General features: G+C 37.6%; 1 pseudogene; it reads left to right on the plus strand.

The window, feature by feature from the left end:
- The first annotated feature begins 6229 nt into the window (after window positions 1-6229).
- Window positions 6230-6590, plus strand: LOC111539017 (annotated as a pseudogene).
- Window positions 6591-13028: the final 6438 nt, after the last annotated feature.

A 13028-nucleotide genomic window follows, 5' to 3' on the forward strand; every position in this document is an offset into this window, starting at 1 on the left:
AAGAAGATGGGAGCAGTGGGCTCACACCTGTAATCCCAGCACTTTGGGAGGCTGAAGCAGGCCTCCCAAAGCAGATCACTTGGGGTCAGGAGTTCGAGACCAGTCTGGCCAACATGGTGAAACCCTGTCTCTACTAAAAATGAAAAAAAATTAGCTGGGTATGGTGGTGCGTCCCTGTAGTCCCAGCTACTCAAGAGGCGGAGGCCGGAGAATCACTTGAACCTAGAAGGCAGAGGCTGCAATGAGCCAAGATTGTGCCACTGCACTCCAGCCTGGGCAACAGAGCGAGACTGTCTCAAAAAAAAAGAAGAATATATGGAAGATATGGACGATCATTGCACTGGAAAGAGATCAGTTCAATATATGAAAATGTCCTCAACTCCATTAATAACAGAGACAAGTAAACTACAATAAGGCATGTCATATATCCAGTAGGTAATCAGAGGGGGAAAATAGAACAATAATAAATATTCACAAGAATGCTGTTGGTGGGATTACAATTTGGTGTAGTTACTTTAGAAAAAAATTTGACATTATTTTTTAAAGTTGAACACAACCCAGCAACTTAACTCTTAGGTATATATTCTAGAAAAACCAGGAAACATAGACCAGAATATTCATAGAAGCATAGTTTATAATAGCAGAAATAATGGGTAACCAAAGTGTAAAATCACAGATGATTAGATGTAATATGTTGACACATTGGTTTTTAAAAGGAATGAATGAAAGCCATAGGCAACAATAGGAATAAAATGTTAAAAACATAACCTTGAGTGGGAAAAAAGCAGGCCACACAAGGCTACATAGAATGTGATATTTTATAAAGCTCACAAACAAGGAAAATTAAACAATATATTGTCTAAGGACACATACAAAAATGGTACTAATTGTTAATGCAAACACAAGCAAGGAAAGGATAAACATAAACTTCACAACTGTTTACGTGGTTGGGATAGAGAAGGGGAAGCCCAGAATAAGAAGAAAAGCATCCTTGAGGAACACAGATCATTTCTACAGCACTGGGTAATGCTAATATTCTATTTAAGTTTCATGGTGGGCTCAAGGGTATTCATTTTATGATTATGCATCAAATCTTACATATTGCATGTATTTTTTTGTATTTGATGTTACATAATAAAAAATTAAGGAAAATGTTTCCACATTCTAAGATCAAATAGGTTAGTCTTATGCCTTCATTCCTTGCATTTAAAGCATCAATACTTACGGGATTTATTTTCATATATTATAGAGAGGTGATTCTCTATGTTTTTTTAAATTAATCTATTAGTTTTTCATGGCAGCATAACAGATTGCAACAAACTTTGCAGCCCAAAACAACATTCATTTATAAGCCCATAACTTTGTAGGTCAGACACCCAACCACAGTGTGACTGAGTTCTCTGCTAACAATCTCACAGAGCTGAAATCAATGTGTTGGCTGAGCTGCCTTTCTTTCTGGAGGCTCTGGCGAAGAATCCATTTTCCAAGTTCATTGAGGTTTTTGGCAGAATTCAGGCTCATGTGGTTGTAGAAACGAGCTTCACATTTGCTGGTGGGTTGTCAGCTGGGGGCTACTTTTGCCTCCTGGAGGCTTCAAAGGAGAATCTCCCTCTTCTGGAATCCTGTTCACACTTCAAATCTCCTTCCAGAAAGAGCTTAGTCCCTTTTAAGGCTTATCTGATTAGGTCAGGTCCACCTCAGTAATCTCCCTATTTTTAAGGCCTACTGATTTGGGACTTAATTACATCTGCAAAAATCCCTTCACAGCAGCACCTAGATTCATCTTTGACTGAATTACTCGAAGAATGTTTGTCCACACCAGGAGCCACAAATCTTGGGAGTTGTCGTAAATTCTCCCTACTACATTTACCTAATGATCAAGCTTAATGTATTTAATAATTTCTCCCATTGCCACTTTTTTTATGCCACTGCCATCATACTGTATATGTTTATATATACTAAGATCCTGTTTCTAGGCCATTAGTACTTTTGTGTTGATCAGCTTATCTAAGTTTTACAGCATTTCCATGTAATAATTTTTAACTATAATATTTATGATGTATTTTATTATCTGATATGACAAGTTTTCCCCCATTCCTTATCCTTTTCCATATCTTGGGCTGCTTTGATACTTTGTGTTCCCCTCAGGTTAAAAATAATAATAATAAATAATATTTTGGAATTTTTATTGAAATTATGTATTTCATAGATTTCTGACAGGAAATTTGACAAAACTGAAAATTTGATTGGAACTAAATTTGGGAACCATTAACATTCATATTAAACTGAATAACTTCGATTGCTGATGAAAGAAATCCAGGGAAAACTAACATAATCTTTGTAAATAATATTAAACATTGTCTGGCATATAGTTAAAATATCTGTTTAATTAATAAGTAAGCTATTGTTCTGGTCTCATCTTGAATATTTTCTCATCAGAGAGTCTTTTCCTGACATCTTAAGTTGTAGTTCTCCTGTTACTTCTCATTCCATTTTCCCTTTTCATTTTCATCACAGCCCTTATCTCTATCTAATATTTTCAAGTTGTTGATTTATTTGTTTATAGTCTGTCACCACCTATTAGAACTTAAGCTCTAAGAACAAATGATCTTATATGTGTTAGACATTTAATAAATGTGGAAAAAATAAAAACAAAAGGTGTGAGAATTCACTGGAAGGATGCTGAAGTAGTTTACAGAAGGAAAATAAATAAATTAACAAAGTAAGGAGTAAAGTAGCTCTGGAGTACTCAATGACTGGCTCCAGGAACTTGACTCCTCCAAACTTTGCTGACTTTATCTTATCACTGCTTATCTCTCTAGGCTTCATTCTCTGCTACCATAGATTGACTTTCTCCAAAACGGTAGAAAACATAGCTGCCAGGAGTCCAAGATTCACATTCTCTCAATTCCAAGACATGAAAACTAGTGGAATGTCTCTTCTACCTTCAATTTTTTTAATCCTGAGAAAGTTTCTGAATGTTTCAGTTTGGTCTGAGCACTCACCTTTCAGTCCAGGTACTTCCGCAGGAGAAATAAAGTATTGCATTTGGCCCAAGATTGGTTATGCACTCACCTCTGCATCCCTAACAAATTTGTATCTACTGGAGCCATTCCATTCATGAACATAATACATCTCTATTTATTTGAGTTTTCTGTTTATTATGTCTCAACAAAGTTTTTAGTTTTCTATATATTACATTTTCTTGTTAACATTACTCTTCGGTCTATTTGTATTATTACTGTATATTTCATTTTTTCTTTTTCTCAGTAATTAGTGCAAGTAATAAGGAACACGTATTGAATGATTTCTGTACTTTTTCTTGGTTACCTTTCTAAACTCTCTTCTTTGGAATGCCATAATAAAATCTCTCCTGATTTCAAAATCACAAAATAATAAATCTGTACCTTTTGCAGTGATGTTGTAAGACTTTTAATAATTAATTTATTCTACTTACTTAAGAGTCTTCTATGAATTGTTTGCACCTTAACTCTGTCAAAATTTCACAATTTTAAAGAATAGGTGACTATAAATGAAAGTGACTTTTTAAAGCAAACATTCAAAGACTTATACTTTAAATATGTGGCTATTTCCCCTAAAGTTGTCACCTTGCAAGTCATAGTAAACACTTATGGGATATATGTCCAGTTCCTGCTCCCTTTACTAAAGACTTCTCCCAAACCCATACAACTTCACTCCAAGTATTGACCTTTGTATTAGGTCAACTCTGTTGCCCAACCACAGTCAATTAGATTAGAGTTGACACTGAGACAAAGAGTACTACTGAGCTCTCTCTGCTTGGAATTTGTCATTGAGAACCTGAGACAACTAATGCTCATCAGTTATTGGTAGGTGCTGAGTTTCTGTATTGAGGTCTGGGACTCCATTTTTTGGTCAGCCATCTCCCCCCATCACACCCTCATGACACATGTATCAAAAAGTAGAAAAATTAAACAGAAGGGGAAATATGCCTACATCGATCCATTCTGGGCTGTATATCAAGTTCCTTGAGATACATCAGAGCACCTAGTATAAACGGATACTCAATAAATATTGGTTGAATAAGTGAATAAATATCATCTTTTCTTCCTACTCTGCTCCATCCCCCCCAAAAAAGTTCCATTTTCATGAACTTGATCTTGCTAACACTCTTATCGCACACACATTGCCATCATCATCTACTTCCAGTCTCCGGGCCACTGTTAGTTTGGGCTATTTGTGCACTACATAAAGAGGCTATGCCCAGGGAATGTGGAGAGTGAAAATCCAGCTTATTTTCTGCTCTTTTGCTGTGAACCCTGGCAGGTGTCCACCCAAAGGGAGTATATTTCCCAATTTACACAGACTCCATACAGGTGAACAGAGGCCCTTTCTGGACTGGACTTTGTTATGGGTTGAATTTTGTATGTTCCCCCCATGCTGGTGTGGGGTGGGCCTCATATTGGAGTAGGGCCCCTGCTCTAATATGGCTGGTGTCTTTATAAGAAGAATACCATGTGAAGACAGAGACACACAGGAGGAATGTCTAGTGAGAAGGAAAGCAGATTTTGGAGTTACGCACCTACAAGCCAAGGATCTGCAGAGATTTTCAGCAAACCACCGGAAGCTAGGAAGAGGCAAGGAAGGATTATCTCACAGGTTTCAGAGGGAGAATGGTCTTATCAATGCCTTGATTTCTGACTTCTAGTCTCTAGAACTATAGAATAATATGCCATTTTAAACTACCCAGTTTGTGGTTCTTTGTTATGACAGCCCTGGAAACTAATACACATGCCTGATACCGTCTCACTTCATCAGATGAGGCAGAAAAAAACAGAGAGAAAAAACCCAAATACCCTGCCCACCATCAACTTAGCAATTACCTTTTCCCTTGCTTCATCCTTTTTTCTCCTCTCGTTGAATAAAAGACTGCTATTCCAAGGAAGAAACTACAGCGAATTAAAGGTTGTTCTCTCTACATAACCAGTGATAGTTGATTGGCACCTGAGCTTGCACAAAAAGCATATCGTGGGATCATTTTTTAAGCTCAAAAATTTGACTATGCAAATTTCCTTGCTGCCTACTACATAGAACTACCCGTTCAAAATATATTCAGAGATTAGCTACTAATGGCTGTCACAAATATGCTTTGGCAAGCTTATTTCTGGGTTCTAAACTCTCAAAAATAGAATCTTCCTGATACAGGAATAAACCTGAAACATTCCATGACAACAAAAACGTTATTCACCTGTCTGTAAGGTCTTTCCATGTCTGTCTCATAGACAGACGGGAGAAAAAATAACTAGTTAAAACACATTTTTTTTTTATTTTTAGGCAAAGTCTCACTCTGTCACCCCAGCTGGAGTGCAGTGGTGCGATCATGGCTTACTGCAGCCTCAACCTCCCAGGCCCAGGCGATCCTCCAACCTCAGCCCCACAAGAAGCTGTGACCACAGGCATGGGCTACCACATCTGGCTAATTTTGTTTATAAAATGCAAAAATATTAATGGACAAAGAAACAATGAGATATATTCAGGCTAAGATGTGAATATAGACCTCTTCGATCCTCTCCAACAATAGTCTCACACTGACAGAGGAAAGTAGTTCAACAAAGTAAACAAAATGGTATAACCAAACCATGCCCTTTAGAATGGACAACATGCCATCATTACAGTTTAAACTTGCATCCATTAACATCACTGGGATTGCTGAATTACAAAATTCATCACTTAATAACAAGAACACTTTCAGAAATAACTCAGATCAGGGTTGTAGCCATTGCTCAGTTGGCTTCATTTTATGAATAGAATTCATCGTGCTTGCCCAAATTGCTTTTCTATTTTTTCTCTTTGCCAAGGAACTTAATCAAATAAGTTATTTATTTATTTATTTATTTCAGAGACAGGATCTCACTCAGTTGCCCAGGCTGGAGTGCAGTGGCACAATCATAGATCACGTGGCCTTAAACTCCTGGGCTCAAGAGATCCTCCCCATTCAGCCTCCTAGCAGTTGGGTAGCATAAGCCACTGTGCCTGACTCTAAATAAGTTATTTTTAATATAATTTACTATCAAATAATAATTGTTTTTAAATTTTTTAGAAAAGAAAACTGTTGTGCAAATATTTTCTAATTCTAGAATGTTTGCAAATCTAGGCTTATATTGAAGCCAGTAAATGTAATACAACAAGCATAGAAAAAAAAATCGATTCAGCCGGCTGTTCCGGGCGACGGACCTTGCATCCCAGAACCATGGCCCAATTTGTCCGTAACCTTGTGGAGAAGACCCCGGCTCTCGTGAACGCTGCTGTGACTTACTTGAAGCCTCGATTGGCCACATTTTGGTACTACGCCAAGGTTGAGCTGGTTCTTCCCACCCCTGCTGAGATCCCTAAAGCTATTCAGAGCCTGAAAAAAATAGTCAGTAGTTCTCAGACTGGTAGCTTCAAACAGCTCACAGTTAAGGAAGCTGTGCTGAATGGTTTGGTGGCCACTGAGGTGTTGATGTGGTTTTATGTTGGAGAGATCATAGGCAAGCGTGGCATCATTGGCTGTGATGTTTGAAGACCAATCTTTAACATCTGGTTATATTTGATTTATTATTTGAGTGTTGTTAGACCATGTGTGGTCAGACTGCTATCTGAATAAAATAAGGTTTGTCAAAAAAAAAAAAAAAAAGAAAGAAAAAAAAATCACCTTTGTGGTTGAATTTTTCCATGTATTTTAAGCCAGTCTTTTTTTTTTTTTAAGTGAGATGGTTGATAAAAGTTTATTTTTTTACAGCCTTGACAATGTGAAATAGTTTCCATTTAAGTTTGAAAGCAATTATACTGTGAAATTTTAAATTTTTTAAGCAAATTATCCTGAAGGGCAACATTTCTTAGTTAAACAATTTTAAGTTAGTCTTCTATGTATTATAAAGATAAAAACTGAAACTGAATATAGTCACCAAGCAACTTTAAAAGAGAACGAATACAGAGCAGATAAGGTATACATTCATGTATGACTCTGAAACTGTCTCAACTACTTGGGATAAAAAAAAAGGATGAACATTTTGAAAATTTCCAGACTCCTCTGAGTGCTCCTTTAAAACAAACAAACAAACAAACAAAAAAGCCTCATTTCTTTTTATTCACTTTTTTGTTCATTTACTTATTTATTCGAACATTTATTCAATGTTTGCTTTCTTTGAGGCACTATTAGATGCTATTGCTTTATTATTCTATCTACATGAACTTTTGTCTTAAACTTATATGATCTTTAACGAAAGCCTGATATTTGCCTGGAAAAATGAAAAAGTAGTATTCCTCTCTGTATTAGTCCATTCTCACACTGCTAGTAAAGACATACCTGAGACTGGGTAATTTATAGAGGAAAGAGGTTCAACGGACTCACAGTTCCACATGGCTTGGGGGACATCACAATCACAATCATGGCAGTAGGCAAAGGAGAAGCAAAGTTACATCTTACATGGTAGCAGGCAAGAGAGTTTGTACAGGGGAACTCCCATTTATAAAACCATCAGATCTCATGAAACTTATTCACTGCCACGAGAATAGTATGGGGGAAACTTCCCCCATGATTCAATTATCTCCACCCGGCACTGCCTTTGACACAGGGGGATTATTATAATTCAAGGTGAGATTTGGGTAGGAACACAGCCAAACCATATCACTCTCCAAAGGTATCAAGCAAATAATCTAGAGAAAACTATGGTAGCTTACCACAGACATTGGTAACTGTGTGAGATTATATGATTTGCTCATAATTCTTCCTTCCGTCCCCACAGTGTTTGCCAAGGTTCATCATGGGCAGAATAAAATTCCTACTTCATGGACTTTGGCCTCAGTTGTGTGACTTGATTTGGCCAATGGAATGTTAGCCAATGTGATATAAGGAGAGGCTTTAATGTTTCATGTTGTCTTACTTGCCATTATACGATTCTGTCATCTTTGTGATGACAGCATGCCCTAAGTAACCATGGATCCCAGAGTGAAACAGGTGGAGCATACGTAAACCTGACCTGCAACTTGTAGCTACATCTACCTGAATCTAGAAAACTTTCACAGATCCATCAAGTTGAGAGAGACAGAGTGGGGGCAGAGAGAGGCCAAGGAGACAGAAAGATAGAGAGAGAGAGAGAGAGAGAGAGAGAGAGAGAGAGAGATTTGCTGTTACTGTAAACCACCGAGTTTTGAGAGTTAGGTATTGTACAACAGAATTGCAGCAATAGCTGACTAATAGTGCCTGAGAGCAAAGCCCTCCACATTCTGGCCCACCAGCTCACCTTAAAGCATAGGTTGCTAGTTTAGAAGCTCAGTCTGTGAACACAGTGTTTCTAACAGGTTTCTATGTTACCTCATTGTTAAATGTAAAAGGATAACTAAGGGTCACCAATCATTTCAGGAAACTGTAAACATGAACATAGGGGATAAAGTAAACAAAGAGAAGGAGATTGGGATACCAGAAGAAACAATTCAGGAAGAAGTTAACTTAAAATGAATTTGAATTACTATCCTGAGATATACTTCTTTAAAAATATAACTAAAGCAAGAATAAGATGCTATCAAAAACGACAGTCATTGTATTACAACATACATATGAAGAGTAAATACTTGTTTAGTAAAAAGAAAAAAAAACAGTAGAATAGTTTGAAATGTAAACAAATCTTCCACAATGTAGAGAAAAGAACAGAAATGAGAAGTATGAGAAAAAAGTAAGAAAGAGGGAATGAATCCTGATTGACAGGAGTACAAGAAAGGGAGAAATGGGAAACAGAAGGGGAAAAATTTTCAAGAAAAAAAAAAAAAAGATAATTTCCCAGAGCAGAAATATTGAGTCACCAAAACGAAAGATCCTTTTACATATCCCACATATTGAATGAAGAATGACTTAGCTTTCTGCATATCATTATAAAATTTCAGCACATCAAGGATAAAGAAACATTAAGGGCTTCCAGATATTTTTTTTAAATGGTTATTGCTATGGTTCGAATGTGTCTCCCAAAGGTCATGTGTTGGAAACTTAATTCCCAATCAACAATATTGAGGAGTGGAGCCTTTAAAAGGTGATCAGGTCATGAGGGCCCTACTCTCAGAAATGGATCAACGTCCTTATCTCAGAGTGGGTTTGTTATAAAAGCCAGTTTGTGCCACCACCCACCCCTCACTCACCACTCACATTCTCTTTCCTACATGATATCTTTCATCATGGGATGATGCAGCATAAGACCCTGGCAAGACACAAGCCCCTTGACCTTGGACTTCTCAGCCTCCAGAACTGTAAGAAATAAATCTCTGTTCTTTATAAAACCCAGTTTGTAATATTCTGTTGCAGCAACACAAAATGGACTAAGAAAATCCTGTAAAGGAGTAAAAACTTTTCATTAGTAATTCAGGGTGCTAGCTGACCTTGGAACAATGCTTTTCAAAGTTCTGGATAAAAAATATTAATCAGGCATGAAGGCAGAATTTTAAAAGTTTAAATATAAAACCTAAGAAAATGTACTTCTCAGGAAATTCCTGGAGGATATAATCCCACTACATGAAGGAGTAAACCAAGAAAGAGAAGGCGTTCACCTGTGGCTCCTATCAAGCACAGCAAGGACAGAAAGTGCTTGTGCCTACCTGCCTAAAAAGTAGCCAGTCCATATTGCAACAGGAGAAAAGAGGACGACCAGAGGAGGTACCTGGGGGGAAGGGGAAATTCAGGAGGTTTGCAAGTATCCTTGAAAATGACCTCAAGGTTCTGTTAGGATTCATAGTGCAATAGAACAAGGCAATTGGAAACCTAAATAAAACAAAAAACAAACTACTTGGCTACTCAGTGAACATCGTCATTACAGGTCGATGACTTCTACTGATTATTAATTTTTAGGACCAACCTATAAATAAAGCATAGAAGATTTAAATATGGTTACAGAATACATTGTAAATGTTATCAAACTTGACGTGAAAGTACAGAAAATGAAAAGTAGAAACTGAGAGGGTAAGAAAGAGCAAACAGAAATGAGTGTTAAAAACTCTCATCTTGAGAAATGGAGAATCAAATATATTGTCTGTGGTGATGAAACAGGCAATACAAGTATATTACACACTTCTAAAATTGTAATCACGGTATGAGTTTACTAAGGCTGCCATAACAAAGAACTACAAACTGGGTGGCATAAACAACAGAAATTTATTTTCTCACCATCCTGGAAACTAGAAGTTCAAGATGGGCAGAGTTCATTTCATCCTGAGGCCTGTCTTCTTGGCTTTCAGATGTCCCTTCTCTCCATGTGTCTTCATATGTTCTTCCCCCATGCGTGTCTGTGTCCTAATCTCCTCTTCTTGTAAGGACACCAGTCATATTGGATTACAGCCCATCCTAATGGCCTCATTTTAACTTAAGCACCTCCTTAAAGGGTCTATCTCCAAATACAGTGACAACCTGAGGTACTAGGGGTTAGAGTTTCAACATGAATTTTGGGGAGGATACATTTCAGCCTATAGCAATCACAAATGTATTTTTTTAATGTATTAAGATATGGATCCATTGAAAGAGAGGAGGAGGGGAAAATGGATAGCTTGATAATGTCTAAAACTGAAGTGAAGAAATGGTGGTAAGCACATATAATTTAGAGATATGGCACTAATGGAGGGATGCCACACAGAGTTGTACAGATTGGTAGGGGTACGACTGAATATGGCAGTCCTGACTGACCACAAGAATAGCTTCTTTCCATCCCCCTCCTGAGACGGAGTTTTGCTCTTGTTGCCCAGGCTGGAGTCCAATAGCGCTATCTCAGCTCACTGCAACCTCCACCTCCCGGGTTCAGACCATTCTTTTGCCTCAGCCTCCCGAATAGTTGGGATTACAGGCATGCACCACCACGCCCCACTAATTTTTGGGTTTTTAGTAGAGACGGGATTTCACCACGTTGGTCGGGCTGGTCTCGAACTCCTGACCTCAGGTGATCCACCTGCCTCGGCCTCCCGAAGTGCTGGGACTACAGGCATGAGCCACAGCGCCCAGCCAAGAATAGCTGTAGTTGTGAACAGTTTAAAAAGTTAAACGTCATTTGTTCTAGGGAATAGGACTGGGCTTGAGAAAAGCAAAAGCAGACTATTGCTTTTTCATGATAAACTCTGTGTGAGTTTACCCTTAAATCATGTGTACATATTACTTTGACTAAAAATATTTTAGGCTTGAATTTAATAAAATAAAGAGATAAATGTTTCATTTCTCCTTTGCCTTCTCCTTGCCTCTGCCCCATTATAGTGATTGGAATAGACAGGAGTAAAGACTTCTAAGTGTTTTCTTGTCTCCAGACTCCTCCAACCCATTCTGTAACACCTCTAGATTATTCTGTTTCAAACAAATATATGGCCATGTCACTCTCCTGCTTAAAATATATCAGTGATCCTGCCGTTCCCTGCGTGATGTTCCTTACTCTGGGAAATAAGGTTTTCCAAGATCTGTCCTTTGCCTACCTCTCCACTCTCTTCACTAATCAGTCCAGTATTACCACTTTATGTCCCCCAAAATGAATTGTTTGAGGTTTTCCCTACTTGTCATGCTGTATCTGCCTTTAGTCTTGTATTTATCTGGCTGAAATTCTATTTCTTCTTCTTCTAAACTCCAATATCTCTTCTCCTCAACCTAATTGCCTTCATTCAGCTTACTTTCTTCTTTTCCTCCTTTATTCCAAGTTTATTGGCTTTAGACAAGCTCATTACAGACTTGGTTTTCCTCTATCCTTTGGTAAGCTCTTTTTGTTAGTGTTGGTTTTTGTTCTCAAACTACATGTAGTGGCAAGACGGTTGTTGATATAGTTTGACTGTGTCCCCACCCACATCTCATCTTGAATTGTAGCTCCCATAATTTCCACGTGTTATGGGAGGGACCTGGTGAAAGATCATTGAATCATGAGGGCGATTTCCTCCATACTCTTCTCGTAGTAGTGAGTAAGTCTCACCAGATGTGATGGTTTTATAAGGGGAAACCCCTTTTGCTAGGTTCTCATTCTCTCTGCAATTCTCTTTTATCTGCTGCCATGTAAGACGTGCCTGCTGCCTTCCATTATGATTGTGAGGCCTCCCCAGCCGTGTGGAACTGTAAATCCATTAAACCTCTTTTTTCTTTATAAATTACACAGTCTCAGATATCTCTTTATCAGCAGCATGAAAATGGACTCATACAGTTGTAGCACAGTTAAAGGAAAAGAGGAAGGGTCTCTTTCCAAATCTCACTGTGTCTCACTGACCCTGACTAGGTAGTGTACCTGTGCTTGAGCCAATCCCTGTGGCCAGGGTGATTCGACGTTCTGATTGGCCAGTCCTGAGACACGTACTCTAGTTTGCAGTCAGGGGTAGGGTCAATTCCATAGGAAGCAGATAAATTAAGAACAGGAGAGCGGATAGTCTTCAGGAAAAAATAAAGCTATTGTTTCCAAAAAGAAGGTTTACAAATGCTCTGCAACAAACACTACAGACAAACACCATGAACACAAGAGTAGATTCTGTTTATCTTCAAAGACCCAGCACCTGGTATAGCACTTGACCAACATTAGGTGTGAAAATGTTTGTTGAATTTTTTTTTGTAAGGTGTTGCTTTCTGACAAAAAGATATACTTTGTGATAATGTACGTATCTTAAATATTGACATTTTAAAATTAAATTACCCAGTTTAAATGAGTTCAAATTGTTTAAGATATGTGTGAAAAATGAACTGAATTTTTATAGTTGGATATAAATTCTAATCATACTAAATTTGCAAAGTAAAATTCTGTCACATTTTTATATATACTGTAGTTTTGTTTGAACTGAGAAAGTCATGAAAAATCTATCCCAAAGTAGTTGACATTCTGGAGGGCTTTTTATTTTATGTTTTTTATCTTTCTTAACCTAAGGAGTGCTTGGAAACCTATGCTTTAATTGAAAATGCTGCTTTGGCAATAAGTTTTACATAATTCTCCAAGTGCCAAAATAAACTCTTGGATCAAGGGATTCATAACAGAAAAAAAAAATCTTTCTTTTTAAATGTAAGAAAAAGTACATCTGAAGATTTA

Source organism: Piliocolobus tephrosceles, chromosome 3, assembly GCF_002776525.5.
Source record: "Piliocolobus tephrosceles isolate RC106 chromosome 3, ASM277652v3, whole genome shotgun sequence".
Classification (NCBI taxonomy): Eukaryota; Metazoa; Chordata; class Mammalia; order Primates; family Cercopithecidae; genus Piliocolobus; species Piliocolobus tephrosceles.